Raw genomic sequence first — 21,679 nt, 5'->3', positions numbered from 1 at the left:
ATACTCTGATAAAGGGATGTCATTATTACATTAGAATTCAGTCATTGTCTGCGCTAGGAATATTTAGTGAGGTTGGAGGTTAAACTTGAGAAGCTTAAATTTATAATTAAATTAATATTAAATTTATTATAAGAATTGAATTTGTTAAATTTAAATTGTTAAATTAATATTAAATTGCAATTAAGAATGAAATTTATTAAATTAAAATTTAAATTGTTACATAAAAATTAAGAGTTAAATTATTACATTAGAATTAAGAATTAAATTAAATAAGGAATTAAATTATTACATTAGAATTAAGAATTAAATTAAATAAGGAATTAAATTATTACATTAGAATTAAAATTTAAATTATTACATTAGAATTAAGAATTAAATTAAATAAGGAATTAAATTATTACATTAGAATTAAGAATTAAATTATTACATTAAAATTAAGAATTAAATTAAATAAGGAATTAAATTATTACATTAGAATAAGAAATTAAATTATTACATTAGAATAAGAAATGCAATTATTACATTAGAATTATAGAAATGCAATTATTACATTAAAATTAAGAATTAAATTAAATAAGGAATTAAATTATTACATTAGAATAAGAAATTAAATTATTACATTAGAATAAGAAATGCAATTATTACATTAGAATTATAGAAATGCAATTATTACATTAGAATTATAGAAATGCAATTATTGAATTAGAATTATAGAAATGCAATTGTTACATTAGAATTATAGAAATGCAATTATTATATTAGAATTATAGAAATGCAATTATTATATTAGGATTATAGAAATGCAATTATTACATAAGATGATATGAATTAAGAATGAAATTATTTCATAAGATGATATGAATTAAGAATGAAATTATTTCATAAGATGATATGAATTAAGAATGAAATTATTTCATAAGATGATATGAATTAAGAATGAAATTATTTCATAAGATGATATGAATTAAGAATGAAATTATTTCATAAGATGATATGAATTAAGAATGAAATTATTTCATAAGATGATATGAATTAAGAATGAAATTATTTCATAAGATGATATGAATTAAGAATGAAATTATTTCATAAGATGATATGAATTAAGAATGAAATTATTTCATAAGATGATATGAATTAAGAATGAAATTATTACATGAGAATTAAGAATGAAATTATTACATGAGAATTAAGAATGAAATTATTACATGATAATTAAGAATGAAATTATTACATGAGAATTAAGAATGAAATTATTACATGATAATTATTAATTAAATTATTACATAAGTATGAAATTATTACATGATAATTATTAATTAAATTATTACATAAGTATGAAATTATTACATGATAATTATTAATTAAATTATTACATAAGTATGAAATTATTACATGATAATTATTAATTAAATTATTACATAAGTATGAAATTATTACATTAGAACTAAAAATGTAATTTATATTAAATTATTATTATTAGTGTGTTTTCTAGATGTCGACTTAAAGGGACATACCGGCGTTTGAATTTGACCATTTTCACGCGCTTGTTACCAGATTGTTCGAATTTTTTCAAACGCCGGTGTGGCGCTTTAAGCGCCGGACCATATTTTTCGTTTTGGCCAACTTGTTGGTATATCGGCATGATACGCCTTTGACTGGAACCTTTGGCGCTTTCGTACTCTTCTTTTTGGCTTCCTCGGCGTTTTGTCTGGCGTGGGGCGGAGGGTCCAAGGGGTGGGGCGGAGGGGCCAAGGGTTAGGTCGGATCGATTGTTCCGCCGAAAAGCTCCTTTCTTTGATCTCGACTTTTTCTTCCTTTTCGTTGTGTATATCTCCCTTATTTCCGAATTGCGATTTCGTTCTTCTTTGCTTTCTTTTTCCATAGGCACAACGCCCCCTTCGCGGCAATCTTCCCTGTTGGACTTTTCCCCCCCTTAACGGTTGAAGGGGGGGGGGGCGTGATATTATTAATGCCATTCTTTACCAGCCTTTTATATTGCTTCAAAATCGATTTATTTGCTTGTGTTTTTGAAAATATATTTTACCTCGGTTTTCAGGAGATTTCAGGTTTGCCACAGTACCCGAAGAATGCTGAGAATTCGAAAATGGATCTAAAAGTTAGGAAATTTTAAGAACTAGTGTATACAACGATAATTTTTAAAAACTAGTAAATAAGTCGGGAAATTTTAACCAGTAAATGCGTCGGGAATTTAAATTTTAAAAACTAGTAAATAAGTCGGGAAATTTTAACCAGTAAATACATCGGGAAATTAAATTTTAAGAACTAATAAATACGTCGGCAATTTTTCAATTTTGGTTTGCAATTGGAAATCGTTTAGTAAAATATAGATTAAAAATTTAAAACTTTTTATTTTGGAAATTGTTAAGAAAAACCGGGCTAAGTCGGGGGATTTGAATCTGTTAGGGTTTCTCCCATTCCAATGCTCCTTCCCCTTAAATATCAATCAAATCAGCTCGGTATCTCATTGGTTCCCTAAAACTGCCGTCTGAGGACGTCATTAAGACCCCACGCCGGCATTCAACAAATAACCAAAGTTGATAAAAAGCTCGTATTACTATATTTAGTCTATTTTTAACCTACTGACGTCTGTAAAAGTGTACGACATTAACTACACCGGTGTTCGGAGTGAAGCTGACTTTCGGGGTCCCGCTGATTAACGCCCCTGTAAAAGTGTCGCACACGCGATACCCGTATCGATCAAAGTTGTTCGATTCCTCGGCTGTCGACATTCGAAATGTCAAAGGGGTTCTAAAAAGAAAACGGACCAAAGCCGAAATGAACGTACCTTGTTACGATATTTATCCCAAGATGAAAGGAAAACGTTGCCAGATAAAACCACTTTTATGATCCCTCGAGAAGTGATAGATAGAGAATTGAATCGTTTTAAAAATAAATGGCTTTTATCGCAAAGTCAGTAGTCGTAACAATGCTCTTTCGTCGGGGGATTTCTCGAACCGACTTCTAAATATTTACGAAGATTGCGAGCCAGCTAGGGGCGGTTTTGAAACTCCTTAAGCCCATTTTACAAGAGCGAGCGCTCCCAAATTCGGCGGTTTCTCTCCCCTTTAAGCCCGAGACAATACTATAAGCCGCTTAAAAGTTTCGTCAATTTGGCGGATTATCAGGCAGCGAGGCAAAGACTGCTTCAAACGGGCTCTAAAGTCTGCCCAAGATGGTCTTCCGTTGTAAGGAGCGATCCGCTATTCCTTTGGCTACTTTTAAACGCGCTTTTCAAACTTCAATTGTTATATATTTATGGAAAATTTTCATCGTTGTTTACGTTTTGAGTTGTTTAAATAACTTTGAGATAATAAGATTAAACTTCGTGCTGGAATATATTTATTTATACTTAAGACCATCCTCCACCATTATGGTCTGGTAGAATAAGATTTGAAACTTCATTACAGTTAGAAAATGATTTAAAACTTCATTACAGGTAGAAAATGATTTAAAACTTCATTACAGGTAGAAAAAGCTTTAAAACTTCATTACAGGTAGAATAAGATTTAAAACTTCATTACAGCTAGTATAAGATTTAAAACTTCATTACAGATAGAATAAGATTTAAAACTTCATTACGGATAGAATAAGATTTAAAACTTTATTGCAGGTATAATAATATTTTAAACTTTATTGCACGTACAATAATATTTAAAACTTCATTGCAGAGAGAATTGCAGATTTTCTTTTGAACATTTTCAGTGCGCGTGCCAAAGGCTACAAAGTCGGAAAATGTCACGTCTGTCAGCTCATTAATTTTAGCACCTGTTTGTGAGAAAATTATAGTTATGAGTAGTATAGTTATTCCGTCTTTATTGTAACATCAGGGCCTTCGTGCTGGTGGCTGCTCATCGTTATTTCTCGCAAATCAATCGCTTTGAAGCGACGAAGGTCACGTCCTCGACGGATGAGATCCACAGATACACTAACCCCGGCATACGAAAAGTTCCAATTTAATATACAAATTTTCCTCATTTTTCTACGGCATAATGTACTCGGAAATAGACCATTTGTACAAAAATTTACGAACTATAAAAAATCGAATTATTTCCGCTATAGTCCGTGAACTTCCCCGTCACAATCGTCGAGTTACGCTACTGAACCGCTGCTGCAGTCTGAAAGAGAAACTATTATATTATAATTATTAGTAGTAGTAGTAGTAGTAGTACCAGAAGTATATAATATATTGCTTATTTCTCTATACTCATAATGTCATTCGCTTGAAACTTGTATCTTCGCGGGATAACGCTGATTTACAAAAAATTGTGCTGGGCGAATAAATCACGAACTTTTTAAAATAATTACATCGGAAACAGACGCTTTATCGAAAATTTAACTAGATTATAGAATGGTTCTTCGACGGTTTGGCGGAAATTTTGCCCCAATTAGCCTCGAACCTGCGAATGTCATAATTTCACTTTGATTGTATAAATGGATCCTTCTCTCGTAGAGATATTGTATACTCTTGGCATCATTATCATATACTTCTGACATTATTATCGTATAGTTTTGACATTATTTTTGTCATACTTCTGCCATTTAGCTTATATACTTCTGGCATTATCTTCATATAGTTTTGAAATAAATTTTGTAATATACTTCTGGCGTTATTAATATCATATATTTCTGCCATTTATCTTATCATATACTTCTGGCATTTAGTTTAGCTTATAATATACTTCTGTCATTTAGTTTAGTTTATCATATACTTCTGCCATTTAGTTTAGCTTATCATATACTTCTGTCATTTAGTTTAGGTTATCATATACTTCTGCCATTTAGTTTAGCTAATCATATACTTCTGAAATTTATTTTAGCTTATCATATACTATTGGCATTATTCTCGTATAGTTTTGGCGTTGTCTTTATCATATACTTCTAGCGTTATTATTACCATATATTTCCGGCGATATTATCATATACTTCTAGTGTTATTCTCGTATAGCTTTGGTATTACCTTTATTAAATACTTCTGGCGTTTATCTTATCATATACGTTTGGAATTATTCTCGTATAGCGTTCGCATTATCTTTATAATATACATCTGGCATTTAGCTTATCATATACTTCTGGCATTTAGCTTATCATATATTTCTGGCATTTATCTTATCATATACTTCTAGAATTTATCTTATCATATACTTCTGGAATTTATCTTATCATTTACTTCTGGCATTATTATCATTTACTTCTGGCAATATTATCATTTACTTCTGGCATTATTATCATTGACATCTACTTCGGCCAAAACGAGAAATATCTGTAGATATGAATGTACATATGGTGTCCATTCTGATCGCAGGGAATAAACAAAACAACCAACAACGATATAGAAGAAAGAATAGAATATCTGGCGAGATTTCACGGGTGTCAATAAACCTATTATTTAGCGATCCCCGTCGTATTTATTCGCCGAGGTCGCTTCATATTTCGATAGGAAGGAGCCATTTCCCGCGGGGAGGGGGGCTAATGGTGGCCGAAATAGAAACCCCTGTGGCCATTTCGCCTTTATATACTCTTTTCTATTAAAAGCTGATATGGCTTTCGACGTTACGCGGTTAGATTGTAGCGTAATAATATACGATTTTCCCCTTCTTTTTTGACATTGACAGTGAATTCCTATCGAACCCTCGCTCGCGCATAAAAAAACTAGTTTTAATATTTAATAATATATCATCCCGTAGAAGTTTGGAAAGTGGGAGGTGGTTAAAATGGACTTATTGTTTAAGAAGTTTCTCCCCCGAGGCTCGCCATTCTCGCTATCCGTAATCGCGCAGCGGTTTGGAAGAGGTAATTTTTGGCAATAGCGCTATTTGTCCGTTGTTTATTTATAAAATTTGCTGTTTATGAGCCATGGTTTTTCTATATAAATGGAGTTCTTTAACCTGGGCTCCAGCGAAACAATCGAAAGCGTTCTTTAATTAATAATCGAACCGTTTTTGAGCTTTTTTTAAGCATTATTTTATCGAAATAAAGTTTTAAATGTGACCCCAAATGAAAGTCAAAAATAAAAATTTTTAATTTTTTATTTATATATTTAAAAATCGTACCTCCAAAAAACCTTGACTAAAAACCTGTCCTAAAATCTTGTTTTAATTACTAGGCCCATAAATCTTTGGTTTTTGAGTATAACTAAGATTTAAATAAGTTTAAAAAAAATCGAAGTTTATGAATATTATTTTTATTTCAATTTCAATTCCAAGTATATTTCATTCCATTTTCATTGGTCCGAAACATTGAAATTTATAAATACACGGTCTATGAATAAGTTTGTTTCAACTTTCAACCAATAAACTTTCGGCTTAAAATAATTTCGTTTCAATTTCAATTCCCTGTATATTTAATTCCTTTTTAATTCACGCCAAGCATTTTCAATTTCGTGGAAAATTCCGCGAACAGGGGTGAAATGTTTATTTAGAAAAGGAGGGACGTGGTTAACGAGAAATCTTCCATCGTCCAGCTCGAATTTTCGGTCATTACGTGGGTCGCAAACTCCCGTTTTGGCCTCTCGGGGGCCGAAGTCGTTAAGTGTCGCCGTGCAGCGGCGCGTCCGATCATTACGATCACGACGGCCAAAGAGGCAGATTCATTCTCTCTCATTACCGTAAGAAAATGATTTGATGAAAATATGTCTGTGGAAAATGGTCGAGGCGCCTCTCGCTTCGCGGTTTCCGGAAAACCGAGACTCGGGAATTCTCTCAATTGCATAGCCAGGAACCGGATTTCGCTCGTTATTTCAATGTCTTATTTCTACGCAGGGGGCTGGACACAAACTTTGATGATATTCCCAAATTCCGAGTCCTGCTAATTGTTTTTGCGAAATTTTCGATGTTGAATTATGTTATAGCGAATTTTTCAAAAGTTGGATTCTGTTTTAGCGAATTTTTCAAAAGTTGAATTCTGTTTTAGCAAAAATTTTGGGACTGGTAATTGTTTCGTAAAATTTTCGATACTGGTAATTTTTCCGTAAAGTTTTCGATACTGGTTATTGTTTTGTAAAATTTACGATACTGGTAATTGTTTCGTAAAATTTACGATACTGGTAATTGTTTTGTAAAATTTACGATACTTATAATTGTTTCGCAAGTGGTAATTATTTTGTAAAGTTTTCGATACTGGTAAATGTTTCGAAAACAAATCGAGACTGGTATTTGTTTTTCAAAATTTTCGAGATTTGGAAATATTTGGGAAATTTCCAATTGTGGTTATGTTTTAATTAAAATAAATATGTTTTAGTAAAACTTCAGACAATGAATATTTTTGCTAAATTTTCGAAGATGGTTATGTTTTGAAAAAATATTTTAGGCTTATAAATTTTAGTAATAATACTCAGGCGAGTGACGAATCTTATGATCTGCGCATCATTCTGTATAGCCTTTTTATTTTTAGTTCAAGTAGGACTGTGCCCCTCAGGGAAGAGCGCATACTTATTTTTTAAAGGGAATGTTTTCCGATCACGATATTTCATCATTTGTGTTTCCTTTTTATCGATAATCGATCCATACTTTCTTTTCGCGTTTGCCTCTCTGGCGCTGTCCTGCTGATCACTTCCTCGCGTTGCGTTTTCTTCACGTGTAATCCGAAGATGATCCTTAATCTTCTTCCAGTCGAGTTCTTTCGACACGTAACCTTTAAGTTAAGTCTAATCGAGTTGAGACCCCCCCCCCCCCTCCTTCGTGTCAGATTGTACTTTTTTTAGTTCGAGTTTTCTATACTAGATGTCTCTCGTAATGTCGGGCAATAATTCTTCGGAATTGATGTAATCCCGCTTACTGATCGTTGAGAAATGTCTGTCCGTTTTTTGACCTCGCATTTTCCCCAAGATTCCAGTTGATTATTTTTTAGCAGGGTTCAAACCCCACCTCGTTTTCTACAAAAAACAACCTCGTTTCTCGCGTGCGTTCCGGGTGGTCCGTCTACTGTCTTCTTACGTGAGAATAAGTAATTTTCGGTTATTTTTTTTACGTAAGCTCGAGAGATAATCGGTTATAACGATGATCTGAGTTTATCTTGTAATACAAACGATAAGGTTGGGGAAAAAATTCATTTAATTTTTCCAAGAATCTCCTATCTACGGTGGTTTTACCCAAAGAATTGTCATCTGCTATTATTTAACAATCGTAGTTTTAGGATGTGCACGATTTTTTAGTCATGGAGAAAAACGTTAAGGAGTCGCGCTGTAAGAAAATTTCCAGAACTATTAATTAGCTTGACAAAACGTTTCTAAAAGCTGGAGTCGTGCTTGTAATTTCAATTTCTGAAATCCCGTCGTACCTCTCGTGAAGTGGGAGTTCAAATCACGGATGTTCCTCTTTACGCTCTCTGTGACGTCATCACGCAGACCATAAGCGCGTCAAAATTCTAAGAGTTCTTCGAATTTTTCTCCCCGTGAAAACTCGCTAAAAAGCGTCAAATGCAAAAAGATTCTTCTAAAGATGGCGGCTTACGACAATGCCACGAACGTTGTAAACTAAGCCTTTGACAAAAAATATTACTTTTACACGATTTCACGATAATATATGAAGGAAGAAAACATTCTATTTATAATTTGAAAGTAAATATTTCATCGCAAATTAACTTACCATTCTTACTTTCAAGGCAAGAATTCTTAGAATTTTGACGCGCCCGACGTGTCTACTCCCTTCGTTGTCAACGCCCATTCCTCGCTTTGAAAATAGTGTTACAACTCCTCACTTTTACTCCATGCTTTTGCTACGCCTTTTTTCCCCATTTCAGAACTATTTCATTATGGATTATATTTTCTCTCTTAATCTCGGTGGGGGGAGGGATAGGAATCGGGAATGACTGGGTCTAATCCCCCGTTCTGGTCGGTATCAATAAAGGCGGGGAGGGGGGTCGAAACAGTTGAGGGATTATGTCTGATGGAACAGGTTTTTACCGCCCGATAAGTAATGTTATAAAAAAGGTATGGCGCCTCGCCACTTCTTGTTGGTACAATAAAGGCGAGAGAGAGATATATATATGATGGCTAGTGGCGCTTGTTGGTGGCTGTGGCTCCCCCTGCGCGCGGTTAAGGCCACTAACCTCGCCAACCAAAACGCTTTCGCCTGAAGGTCGCGACGAAGAATTTCTATCACCGCGTTTATTTTACCGTAGATTCTGATTCTAAACAAATTATATACACTGGCGGCTATCCCGTGGGGGTTCTGGGGCTCGTGCCTCCACAGGGAAAAACATACGGGCAAGAGCCCCCTTATAAATAAAATTGAGGATAAATTATAAATAGCAATCTGGGAAAAATTTCTTATGTTGGTCCGAATTCAGTCTTTTTACTGAAGTTACTTTGGTATAGAAGATGGAAGTAACATTAAAATGAAATTAGCATAACATTGATTTCGATAGATTCGTCCAAACAGAAAATAGCCGCGTCGTGTACCCTGTTTTACCGAACTATCTTAAGTTACGCTAGAAGCCTAAAATACCTTCGTAATGTATGTAGCCAAGATAAGCTTAATGATCTAGCTATGTACCAGGGTTTACTGTGTTAGATCAACTGATTTTTTTAAATCATTGATTTAAATCACAATGTATTTCAATGGCGAAATAAAAAAGGCAAAAAATAGGTTCTTAAAAACTTAAAATACATAGAAAATCTGAGCAAACTAAAATATTAAATAGTAATTAATTTAATTAAAATTTAATTTAATTCAAGATTAGCTAACTGATAAAAAATATCCATTAATTATACAGGAATCGATTGATTTGATTTTTATTAAAAAAATCAAAAAGTGCCAACACAGAGATTTTTCTTAAAAAAAAACTTAAATTTTATTATCAATGCATAAAGATTTAGAATTGTACATTTGCTTGCTTAAGTTTTAAGTATAAGAATTTTTGGATAAAAAATAATATCCCGGGCCCGCCGCTGCGAGTAACTCGAGATGTTCGTTGGCTGTTGGATTTGCATCTTAGAAGCAGACGATTTTACATTTTAAACGCAAAGCGAAAATCCCGCTGCTAAGTTAGCTTTTCGCGTTGAACGCTAGGTGGAAGTTAACTAATAATGTTAAATGATTTCAAATACCGTTACTTTAGTTTAAAAAAAGTCGTAACTCCAACCTTAATATAGCCTAAGTTACGACATTTTTAAAATAAAACTTGATTAGTTTAACGTAGCACTTATATTGAACGAACAAGCTTTACTATCAAGGCCAATTTCAATAATTTCGTTTCGAAAGTGGCCTACTCTTCAGTGTTGCCACTTTGATTTTTTTAGTAAAAATCAAATCAATCGATTTTTTTTATTTTGTTGAATACAATTTATAGCTCTTTCATTGTATAATTAACGGATATTTTACTTTTATCAGTTAGCTAACCTTGAATTAAATTAAATGTTAATTAAATTTAATTACTATTTAATATTTTAGTAGTTTGTTAAGATGTATTTTAATTTTTTAAGAAAGTTTTTTATTCTCCAATAGGCCTTTCTATAAATATAACGTGGCCTTCTTGTTTACTGTTTTTTTTTTCTAACTTCTACAATGCTTCCCAATCTCTCCCACTAAAGAGAGCTAATGAATTCGTCCATAGGTTTGACTGCGCAATTTCAAGAACAAGCTGGGCAGTCGTAGCGAATTTATGGAAAGGCCTATTGAATTACATTGTGTGATTTAAATCAACGATTTTTTAAAAGAATCGCTTGATTTTAATCACGATTTAAATCAATCAATGAGAAGCATTGGTACTTTGTAGCAACTCTAAAAATCGTTTCAACATAGTCATTTTCTCTAAATAGAAATAAATAAATAATTTTTACTATTAAACTTCGAAGTGGACAGGTACCTGAAAACATGAGTCATTCTCAATCTATTTTTTACTTGTAAGGCTGTAAAATATATCTTCAATCTTAAGTAATTGTCTAGACTCGGAAAGAGTTAGTGCTTACCTTTCCCTTGAGGGGGAAGTCAAAACGTTGAAATATCTAATTAGCATTTAAACGAGCGGGATTTTTTTTCCAGATTAGGGGGTTGCCTCCTCACTCATCCTGGTCGAAGTTGAAGAGTAAATTAAGATTTTGTTTCGGGAAATCGTGTCCTTACGGGAGGCATCCAATGATTTCGAAGCAATTTAAAATACGTCATTCTGAAAAACGAAAAAGGTTCTCCGTTTTACTCTCGGGTATAATTTACGGGCTCGTACCGGTTGAAAGAAAAATGGAGAGTTAATTATTTTTTTGTCGCGAGAATGTGTTCCAACGGGTCGATTTTCTTCTTGGGATTGTTTTTAGAAAGACTCTTTTCAGATTTCGCCGAGTTGAAATAGAGAGCTAGCAATTAATTAAAAATACATTTGAGGAAATATTAGCGGGATAAAGATGGGCCTCTGCTGTCATCTAGCGACCTTTTCGCGAACTTGAAACGAAATACCGGTTAAGTAAAATCATAAATCAATTCAATATAATATATATATAAGATATAATGAAATTTGGAATAATTTCGGATGATATATTACAAAGGTTTAAAATTTAACAATTGAGGTTATTTTTTAAATCTACCTCAGTGATTGTACTATCATTAATTTTTCAATATTCCTTGAAAATTTAAAAAAAATTAATTATTTAAAACGGGGTTGCCACAGGTCAGGGCAATCAGGCAAAAGTCAGGAAATTTTTAGAACTGGTAAAAAGGTCAGGGAAATTAATTTTAGGCGGTAAATATTTTTAATAAATATTAAATATTTGAAATTAATTTTAGGTGGTAAATATTTTTAATAAATATTAAATATTTGAAATTAATTTTAGGTGGTAAATATTTTTAATAAATATTAAATATTTGAAATTAATTTTAGGTGGTAAATATTTTTAATAAATATTAAATATTTTAAATTAATTTTAGGTGGTAAATATTTTTAATAAATATTAAATATTTGAAATTAATTTTAGGTGGTAAATATTTTTAATAAATATTAAATATTTGAAATTAATTTTAGGTGGTAAATATTTTTAATAAATATTAAATATTTTAAATTAATTTTAGGTGGTAAATATTTTTAATAAATATTAAATATTTTAAATTTAACGGGATAAAATAATTTTTAATTGATTTGATTAAATTTTATTTGTGATTCCTCCTTTAAAAAATGTATAAATATTTTTAATTTTAAACTTATCGTCGTATTAAAATATTGAGGTGAAATTCGATGGACAGATCACTTGCTTACAGTTTGCCCTAATAATCAAGATTACAAATTTAATTATTTAATCATAGTTTTCTCTTTATACAAGTCAGAGCTACAGATTTGATTTTGTGAATAATAATAATAATAATAATAACAAGTGCCATCTACTATCGGTTTAAAAAAACATATTTGTACTCTACTGTGTGCTGTGCATATTATATAATACCTGTGTCTTCTTTTAATTTTGTACAACTGTTATTTGTGAAGGTCACGCTGCCACATACACCAAATAAAATTTGTATTATATTTTGAAAAACAAATTCTCATCTTTCGAGAAAACGTGTATTTATTAGTTACGGAAAAGTTTTATTAACTTAATTTAATTCGTACAACTATAATAAAGGCTGACAGTAAATTGTGATGGATTAAATGCATTAAATAGTGTAAAAAAAGTTTCGTAGATTCTAAATGATTGTGCCAAGAAAAATATTGGGAAATAATAATAAGCTGGTGGAGTCGTACGTTCTCAGTAGCCTAAGTAAGTTCTTGGTTTTATTTTTTGGCGGACGATAGCGTATTACCTTGACTCGTTTCTTCCCCGCTAATGTATTAATAATAATAATAATGAGAATTCGAAGGAACAGGGGAGGGGGGCGCATTTTTATAGCAGCATTAGTAATTCCAATAAAATTTGAAGATTGGGAAAAAACTTCGTCGGAAATTGACACGTCTCTCTCACTACTTTCAAGGTGTTTTTTTAATAAGAGTATGGATCTCAGCGATGTCATAATTTAGGTTTACTGTTAAAACGGTTATAGAATCGAAAATTAGATAGTTAAATAACTATTTAAAAAACAACTAAGATGGGTTCAGATTTAATTTAATTTAATACCTATAATGAGATTCCGTATTAAAAATTAAATACAGCTAGGGTTGTTTTAGGTCACGGGAAAGTGTTGAAATTTAAAAATATGCTTAAAATGTTGGGGGAAAAGTCTGTAAATTTCATTTTAGATGGAAAAATTATTTTAAAAAATTAAAATTTAAAAGTCGGAAAATATCTAGATGTAGAATTTTAATTAGCGGGATCCTACCAGACCGCGGAGAGCTTTTCTTTCTAGCTCGCTATAGACTGACTATATAGTTTTAAAGTTTATTGGGAACTCTAAAGCTCTCACACACCATACTATAATTACGCTACGCTTTCGTACTATACTAAAATGATTACGATTTTCTATATTAAAAAATGATATTACTTTATTTCAAGAAAAATACGATGGCTGGTTTCTTTCAGCCCTATTTTAAGGTTGGGACTTTTTGTGTGTCCTCTACAAGTTTTGCAAGCTATCTCATTTATTTCGCTAGAAATCTAGCCTTTATACGCAAAAATTTGAACGGGAGGGAATTAGTGGTCAGGTGACCCATAATCCCAACCGTCGTTTCGAAGTACCTTGAAAGGCAGCAGCGTCGAAGTGGCACCACGACTCTTTACTCCCGCTGTGTTTTCCGAAGCTTCCCTTCTACACAATACATTCATTAGTTTCCTCGAATCTCGAGGAGTGGGGTTTTTACACAAAAATAACAAGAAATATATACAATACAGAGTGGGAATTCCGTCCGAAATTTGGTTTACATTTTATCCTTTTATATATTTTTTTGGTTACACTTAATTTTATTTATACTAAATTTTAATTTTAACTTATCTTAAATCATACACTTAAATCTTATAAATAATCTATATTTTCTACACTAGAAATGGTAAAAAAAGTATTCGAAATTGAACCAATTGTGGCAACCCTGTATTAAAAGAGAAATTTATTGTGGCCAACTTATTTAAAATTAAATATAATGTGAGCAATTTTATTTAAAATTAAATATAATGTGAGAAATTTTATTTAAAATTAAATATAATGTGAGCAATTTTATTTAAAATTAAATATAATGTGAGCAATTTTATTTAAAATAAAATTTAATATGGTCAACCTATTTAAAATAAAATTTAATATGGTCAACCTATTTAAAATTAAATTTAATATGGTCAACCTATTTAGAATTAAATTTAATGTGAGCAATTTTTTAAATTAAATTTAATGTGAGCCATTTTTTAAATTATATTTAACGTGAGCCATTTTTTAAACAAAATTTAATGTGAACAATTTTATTTTAAATTAAGTTAAATCGTTTGAAAATATTTTGAAGACTATTAATATTGATGATTTTGTTTTTCATTGTAAATACAAAATATAAAGAAAACTGAATTTAGACGCGTAGCCTTCGGCGTTCTCTGTTACTCTGTACGTGTTTATTGCGAAAGAAATTCGTCTATTGAAGCTCCGCCAATTTGTTGGGATGGCCGTGTTAATTTAGCATAAAAATGCGATTGACTTCTTATAAGGTTCTACCCCCGCCTCACCTAGTTCCCGATCAGTCGTATTTCACATACAGATTGCCACCCTCGTACCGCCTTTACGCGAATTGCGAGGTTCGATTACCATCACCCCTAGACGAGTGCCCTCATCATTGGAAACATTAAAATTCTTTCACTTTCAATTGAGCACTGCCTATTTCAAAATAATAAAAGATAAATAACGACAGAAGTACATAATATATTCTCTGACGATAGAAGTATCCATCTAGGCCATACAAATTAAACATTACCTAATATGATTCCAAGCAGAAAGTACCTTTTTCAATCGAATAACATTAGCGGTATACTTATCCATAAGTTATATACTTCTGATAGCGCGTATCAACCTTGGAAATTATTTAGATTTTTTCTGTAAAAACGTATCTTGTTAATTAGCGTGTTAATTAAAGTTTTTTAATTTATATTTATTATTTTCGAAATACATCTAACCAGTTTCGGAAACTTATTAGGAAGACCCCGCTTTTTTATCTAAAGAAATAATGCAATATTTAGAGACTGACTTCAGGTTGCAAAATCTGTACTTGGTAATAAACTAAATATTCCCTTTCTTCGTAATAAAAAGGGCACGATTTATCTTGAAAAATAAATTATACAAATTTCTACGAAATTTCCGAGGTTTTTTAGAAAGTATTTCTATATAAATTGAGCTGTCCCTCCCAAAAAGAAAAAAAATATTTAACAGTATAATATGTTTAAAAAATCGATGGTTCTGTGTATTTTATTTTTGAATTACTAATTTTCTTTTGACATTTTATTTGAAACGATCTTTCCACGATAAAAAAATATTTAAAACTTCGAATTTAGTGAAAGTGCCATAACTTCTTTAGGTACCGCTTGGTGCCTGCGTGCTTTTGGGGTTAGAATAATATTTTTACCATCTGGCCGAAAAATTTCATAATCACCTGAAAAAAAAACTGTCTAGCACGCATCGTTTCTCAGAGAATCTCAAACCCTCCATTATTCCCCTACTTAGACGTTTCAAGCCATTTGAAAGTACGGCTATAAGTTAAAGATGATATAATGTCTACGACAATGGTTGAACATTCTTCCTGCCTTTAACCTCGCTATCAAGTTAGGCTATTGTATCTATGTCATTTTTTTTCTCACTCATCCCCACTTATACATCCTCCCAGATTCGGGGTCTTTAGACTTTCGAATGCGAATTTTTTGGAAGGGTTTGTCCAAACTTTATTTAGCGGAGGGTGGAATATTCGTAGCCGTACGTTACATAAAATGTACTTTATGGCCATAAAACTACTCTAAAACTAGCTGGAAAATCAAACTGACTGTTAATTCCGGACCCGATAACTGCTGGTTCGCCATCTTGGAAAATGGCGGATAAATGTAATATCCCTTAAACTATAGCTACCGTAGTCTTTACCCCATTTCGGTGATATTTTCTGTATTGATTGGTCACACCTAGCAAATGAGATGATAACTGCTGGTTCGCCATCTTGGAAAATGGCGGATAAATGTAATATCCCTTAAACTATAGCTACCGTAGTCTTTACCCCATTTTGGTGATATTTTCTGTATTGATTGGTCACACCTAGCAAATGAGACGATAACTGCTGGTTCGCCATCTTGGAAAATGGTGTATAAATGTTATATTCATTAAGCTATATCTACCGTAGTTTTTACCCCATTTCGGTGATATTTTCTGTGTTTATTGGTAACACCTAGCTAATGAGACAAAAGGATTTTGGTTTAAATCAGACGCCATCTTGGAAAATTGTGGATACAATTATATCCCTTAAGTCATAATTGCCACCGTTTCAGTCAATTGTTTATGAAATTCTTTGTTTTTGTTCCACAATCAGGAGATATTCTTGGAAAAGAGTAGATCCATATGCAAATTTTTACACGATTTGTTTTATATTTTACGGCATCCAAGAACTCACCGAGTCTCGCTCGGCAGATTCAACTAAATCCCAGTTTTAAATGCAAAGCTTTTGTTTAATAATATCGGTGTCACGTTTTTTACTAGTTTTCGCTAATTTTCTACACGATTTTAACATTTTCACCCTCAAAAAACAGATGTAAACAATTAAGGGAATTCGTAAATTTTAAAAATTATTAACTGTTTGGTGTTATACGCTCTCCCCAACCTTCCTCCTTAAAAAATATATTTTTCAAGTTTCATCAAATCACTCGAAAACCAGTTACGATTATTTTAAACGAAAGAATTGATCTTACAAAAGAGCGGTTCAAACGCCCTTGGCGCCACCACTACGCGATATGGATAACTAAAGCATAATATAAATATACTTGTCTACACCGCGTGGAGATGGCGCCAAGGGAGTTTGAACCCTCTCTCTTTTTGGGGCGGGGCTACAGGCACTGTCGACATCGAACTCCACACCCCGTTCACTGCTATACTCCCTGTAGGGTAAGTAGTGACCATCATCAATTTTGATAAACGAAAAATGACGGACTTTTTCCTTTTGTTATCATTAATTTAATTTATTATAAGAAAAATCTGAGACGTTAACTTGATTAATATGACCCCTTAGGGTTGAGCTTGCAAGGTTAGACCTAGGACGAAGCTAGCTTTTTTCGTATACGAATATAAAAAGTTGTGTTTGCTTAACGTAAGTCTGCTAAAATATAAAAAATACTTTAGGCTGTCGTAAATACTTTAGGCTGTCGTATTTTAAGGGGCGTATGTGACCGAGGTATGAAACATGTTGCCTGGAAAATTATGGTAAAAAGCTTAATCCCCCCAAACATCTCTCGGTACGTTGATTATGGAAACTGGCGCTCGGAAGAGAGCCGAGGCCCGAGCAAAATTTTTCGCGTCTTTTAGTTCTTGTTCGCCACCACTAGAGGGCGTCGCGACTAGCGGCCTAAAGGAGAGAGAGCGCGCGAGAGACAGAGAGAGTGCTTTTGAGAGTGGAGAGGAGAAAGTCTAGTGGTTGGATGGAGATTGTTGACTTGATATAATCGGGAGAAATCCTTCGTAACTTCTCAAAAGAGAAAGCTACGGAGATAGGATAGCGAGGAAAATAATAAAAAAAGGAGAAGTCATCATGGAAAGTGCTTCAACCTTAGCCAAAGTTCTTATTTTCATTATCGAAGTAGACTTTTCTGCTGTGCTTAGGTACTGTTGTTTTTGTCGTTGATACTTGACGGACAATATCTTCCCGCTGTTTTTTGGATATACTCTTTCGAAGGACTCATTTTCGTATTATTTCAGTGAGTGCACGTGCTTTTTTTGCCATTATTATTTTTTTTAGGACATAGACTTAAATGTCACTGACAAGGAGACGACCCGAGGTGTAACGCACCGATTTTGTCCAAACTCGGGGGTTGGGTAGACCTTCGTGTATCTTGAAAAACCTTAAAGGGAAACGTCTCCATATGCAACTAAATGGAAATTTTCCCATTGAATATAACATGGTAATCTGACCAATTTTAAGGGTTATCCACCTGTAAAAAATTTAATCAATTTCGAACTTTTTCATTATTTTTATTTATATTTTATGATTTTTAGCATTTTAAAAATTATTTTTTTTTACAGGGGGGGGGGGGGTACCCTTAAAATTGATCAGATTACCATGTTATTTTCAATGGGAAAATTTCCATTTTGTGTTGTTAAAAACATTTTTGGTAGCCATGGCCAAACGGTTCCCTATGGAGACATTTCCGTTAAGGGTTTTTCAAGTAACAGGGTCTACCAAATTCGGTGTGTTACACCTCGGGTCGTCTCCTTGTGACTAGGGCTCTCTGTCATAATCTAAATGACTAAAATGTCTCTCTTTGGACACTTGACGTTACCAATCGTATCTTATTTAAATATTAGTAATTATTTTAATTTTAACCCTTATTTTCCGGTAATGGTGACCTCTATGACGGCAGGCGATTGGAAAAATGTCATAACTTTGAAGTCCGTATTAAATAAAAAAAGGCGGAAACGGCTGTTTTAAATTTAATTTTCTATAATGACCCTTAATTTTTTTTACACTGTACGTTTAAAAAACACTCAATCAGCGAAAAAAGCGGAATAATTTAGGTAAATTTATTGCAATTATGTTCAAGGTGATGTCAATCTATTTCTCGCTGTTTTATTTTTAATAGCACCTGCTTTAAAAAACAATTTTGAAGTACCTTTTTCCGTGAACCTTTTGTACCAAAAAAATTATTTATTGATACTTAAATAGACCACAATATATCCAAAATAATAAATGGGTACCTTGATCAAACGCCAGGGCTCGTACGCGATCTGGAAAAGTCGGGGAATTTAAAAATAATTCCAAAACGTCGGGGAATTTAAAAATAATTCCAAAACGTCGGGGAATTTAAAAATAATTCCAAAACGTCGGGGAATTTAAAAATAATTCCAAAACGTCGGGGAATTTAAAAATAATTCCAAAACGTCGGGGAATTTAAAAATAATTCCAAAACGTCGGGGAATTTAAAAATAATTCCAAAACGTCGGGGAATTTAAAAATAATTCCAAAACGTCGGGGAATTTAAAAATAATTCCAAAACGTCGGGGAATTTAAAAATAATTCCAAAACGTCGGGGAATTTAAAAATAATTCCAAAACGTCGGGGAATTTAAAAATAATTCCAAAACGTCGGGGAATTTAAAAATAATTCCAAAACGTCGGGGAATTTAAAAATAATTCCAAAACGTCGGGGAATTTAAAAATAATTCCAAAACGTCGGGGAATTTAAAAATAATTCCAAAACGTCGGGGAATTTAAAAATAATACCAAAACGTCGGGGAATTTAAAAATAATTCCAAAACGTCGGGGAATTTAAAAATAATTCCAAAACGTCGGGGAATTTAAAAATAATTCCAAAACGTCGGGGAATTGAAAAATAATTGCTTAAAAGTCGGGGAATTTAAAAATATTACTTAAAAGTCGGGGAATTTAAAAATATTGCTTAAAAGTCGGGGAATTTAAAAATATTGCTTAAAAGTCGGGGAATTTAAAAATATTGCTTAAAAGTCGGGGAATTTAAAAATATTGCTTAAAAGTCGGGGAATTTAAAAATATTGCTTAAAAGTCGGGGAATTTAAAAATATTGCTTAAAAGTCGGGGAATTTAAAAATAATTCTTAAAAGTCGGGAAAAATGGTTCCCAAAAGTCGGGTAATTTAAAAATGGTTTAAAAATGGTTCCCAAAAGTCGGGTAATTTAAAAATGGTTTAAAAATGGTTCCCAAAAGTCGGGTAATTTAAAAATGGTTCCCAAAAGCGGGGAATTTAAAAATGGTTCCCAAAAGTCGGGGAATTTAAAAATGGTTCCCAAAAGTCAAGGAATTTAAAATGGTTCTCAAAAATTCTGGAAAATAAATTTTTGAATGATGTATTAAAAATACATATTACATATTTTGTAAGATTTTACCTCAAACCATTCATTTATTCTACAAAAATGGTCAGGGAAAATTTGGCAAATTGGTCAAAGAAAATCAGGGAAATTAATTCCGGAAATTTTGTACGAACCCTGAACATGGTATCTGTGAAATGTACTAAATCATATGTCTTTACCGATAGAATGTAGAACTTCAAATTTCAAAAACGCGTTCTGTCGGATGACAGTTCACCGGAAAAGCGTGAATCGAATATCGCGCTTTTGGAATAGTAAGTTTCCAGTCGCGTGGGATAGATGGCGATAGCGTCGCGGTCTACCGAAAGAGAACAATATTTTCTTCATCCGCCCCCGTTTCCGAAGCGCGTAATTTCTCTTCTGTTCGGTTAATTAAAGAATTCGTTCCACTCTCGCTGCGTTTTTCGCTTTGCGGCATTGGTAACCCGCGAGTGAAGCACGAATCTTTCTTGATTTGCATATATTCGACTCATTTAAATAATATAAAACTCATCCACTTGTTTTAGCTACACGCAATAATTATTTTAGTCCTTCCTTCGCCCCTCTGCGCGGAGTCGTGACGTTTCGAGGTCGGATCCTCGTGTAAGCCCAACACGCCAACAATTTATCTTAAATTACCGTGTAATTAAATAAATACGCTCTGATTCGTAGTAATTTAGATAATAATTACCCTGCAAAATCGTCGTACAACTCGGCAAATAGATAAGCCTAAATTTGTAAAGTGTTTTTATTACCGCCAGATACGAAAGAAGTGTTAAATAATTTTATTAGCGGCAAGCGAAGATGACGGAATTTTTAAAAATAATCTGTCCGTGAAGGCTTAAGCATTCATCGTGACTCTTTATCTCCTGGCATACTAGTTACATCACCATGAATGAATCTTCGCCGTTGACCTTTCTAAGGAGAAGAGAGTACGTCACTTACTATCTTACGAGTATTTTCGCTTCCTTCCTGCTTCGAATAAATTAAACATTTTTTTTTAATAATTTTTCCTCCTACGCCGTTGTGCATTTTCCAAAAATTTGTTTATCTAATTTTATGTTTACGGTATTTTTATATATCGAAAGCGTAAAGCTATCGAATTATGGGATTTAAAAAACGTTAGTCATTTCGCTAAGTAGGGAAACGTTGATGCAAGGCTGCCCTCTAACGGCCGTGACGCTAAACGAAATTGGGAGAAAAAAACTTCGAAGCGCCGCGTGTGGTGTGATGTAATCCGCGGGGGAAAGGACAGGGGGCCCGTTAAACTTCGTAATGGTGTCGTTTATGACTGGCTTATAAAATTGGCGCGTGTTTTCGAACACGTTTTCGTACGGCCTTGATTTATTTTGGCAGCGAGTGTAATTTCGTTTTTTGTTTGGCTATTTTTCTTCTTAATTCGGCAGCTGAGACCCTCTGTTGGCCGAGTTTTATCGGGCGGGGGCGGGGGGGGGGGGGATATTTATTTGGACATCTCGTATTTGGGAAGAGCGCTTTTTTAAAGGTTTCCCCTTGTAGCTAATTCGAGTAGGCTTACGTCAAGGCTGTATTTTTCTCGGAGATTCTACGAATTATCTAGGCTGGAATAGATTAAATTTGAAGTTAAATTGTTAAAACTAAACAATGTTAAACTAAAATATGGCCTTACCACAGTGGTTCTCAATTTTGTCACCTCGTTTCAAATTTATCGTGGAACCCTCGCTTGAAAAAAAGTTCTACGTCACACGACGTCACCCACGCTTTTTCCTATTGAAAAAAAATTCTACAGCCGGGAGT

At 32.9% G+C, this 21,679-nt stretch overlaps 1 protein-coding gene across 4 annotated transcripts in view; it reads left to right on the top strand.

Moving 5' to 3' along the window:
* LOC149942713 (uncharacterized) overlaps positions 1–21,679 on the top strand; it is a 79,602-nt gene that overhangs the window by 54,241 nt on the left and 3,682 nt on the right. The window contains exon 1 of one of the 4 annotated variants that reach the window (XM_090179791.1): positions 17,182–17,687. The exons of 2 other annotated variants lie outside the window; for them this stretch is intronic. The gene's annotated coding sequence lies outside the window, so the exon portion shown is untranslated. Of the gene's footprint in view, positions 1–17,181; positions 17,783–21,679 lie in introns of those variants that run through there. One more of the 4 variants, XM_090179789.1, reaches the window with a different exon arrangement.

The sequence above is a fragment of the Leiobunum rupestre genome, chromosome 6, assembly GCF_980474605.1.
Source record: "Leiobunum rupestre chromosome 6, qqLeiRupe1.1.hap1, whole genome shotgun sequence".
Lineage (NCBI taxonomy): Eukaryota > Metazoa > Arthropoda > Arachnida > Opiliones > Sclerosomatidae > Leiobunum > Leiobunum rupestre.
The sequence above is the reverse complement of the archived record's forward strand: the minus strand, read 5'-3'. Positions and strand labels throughout refer to the sequence as shown.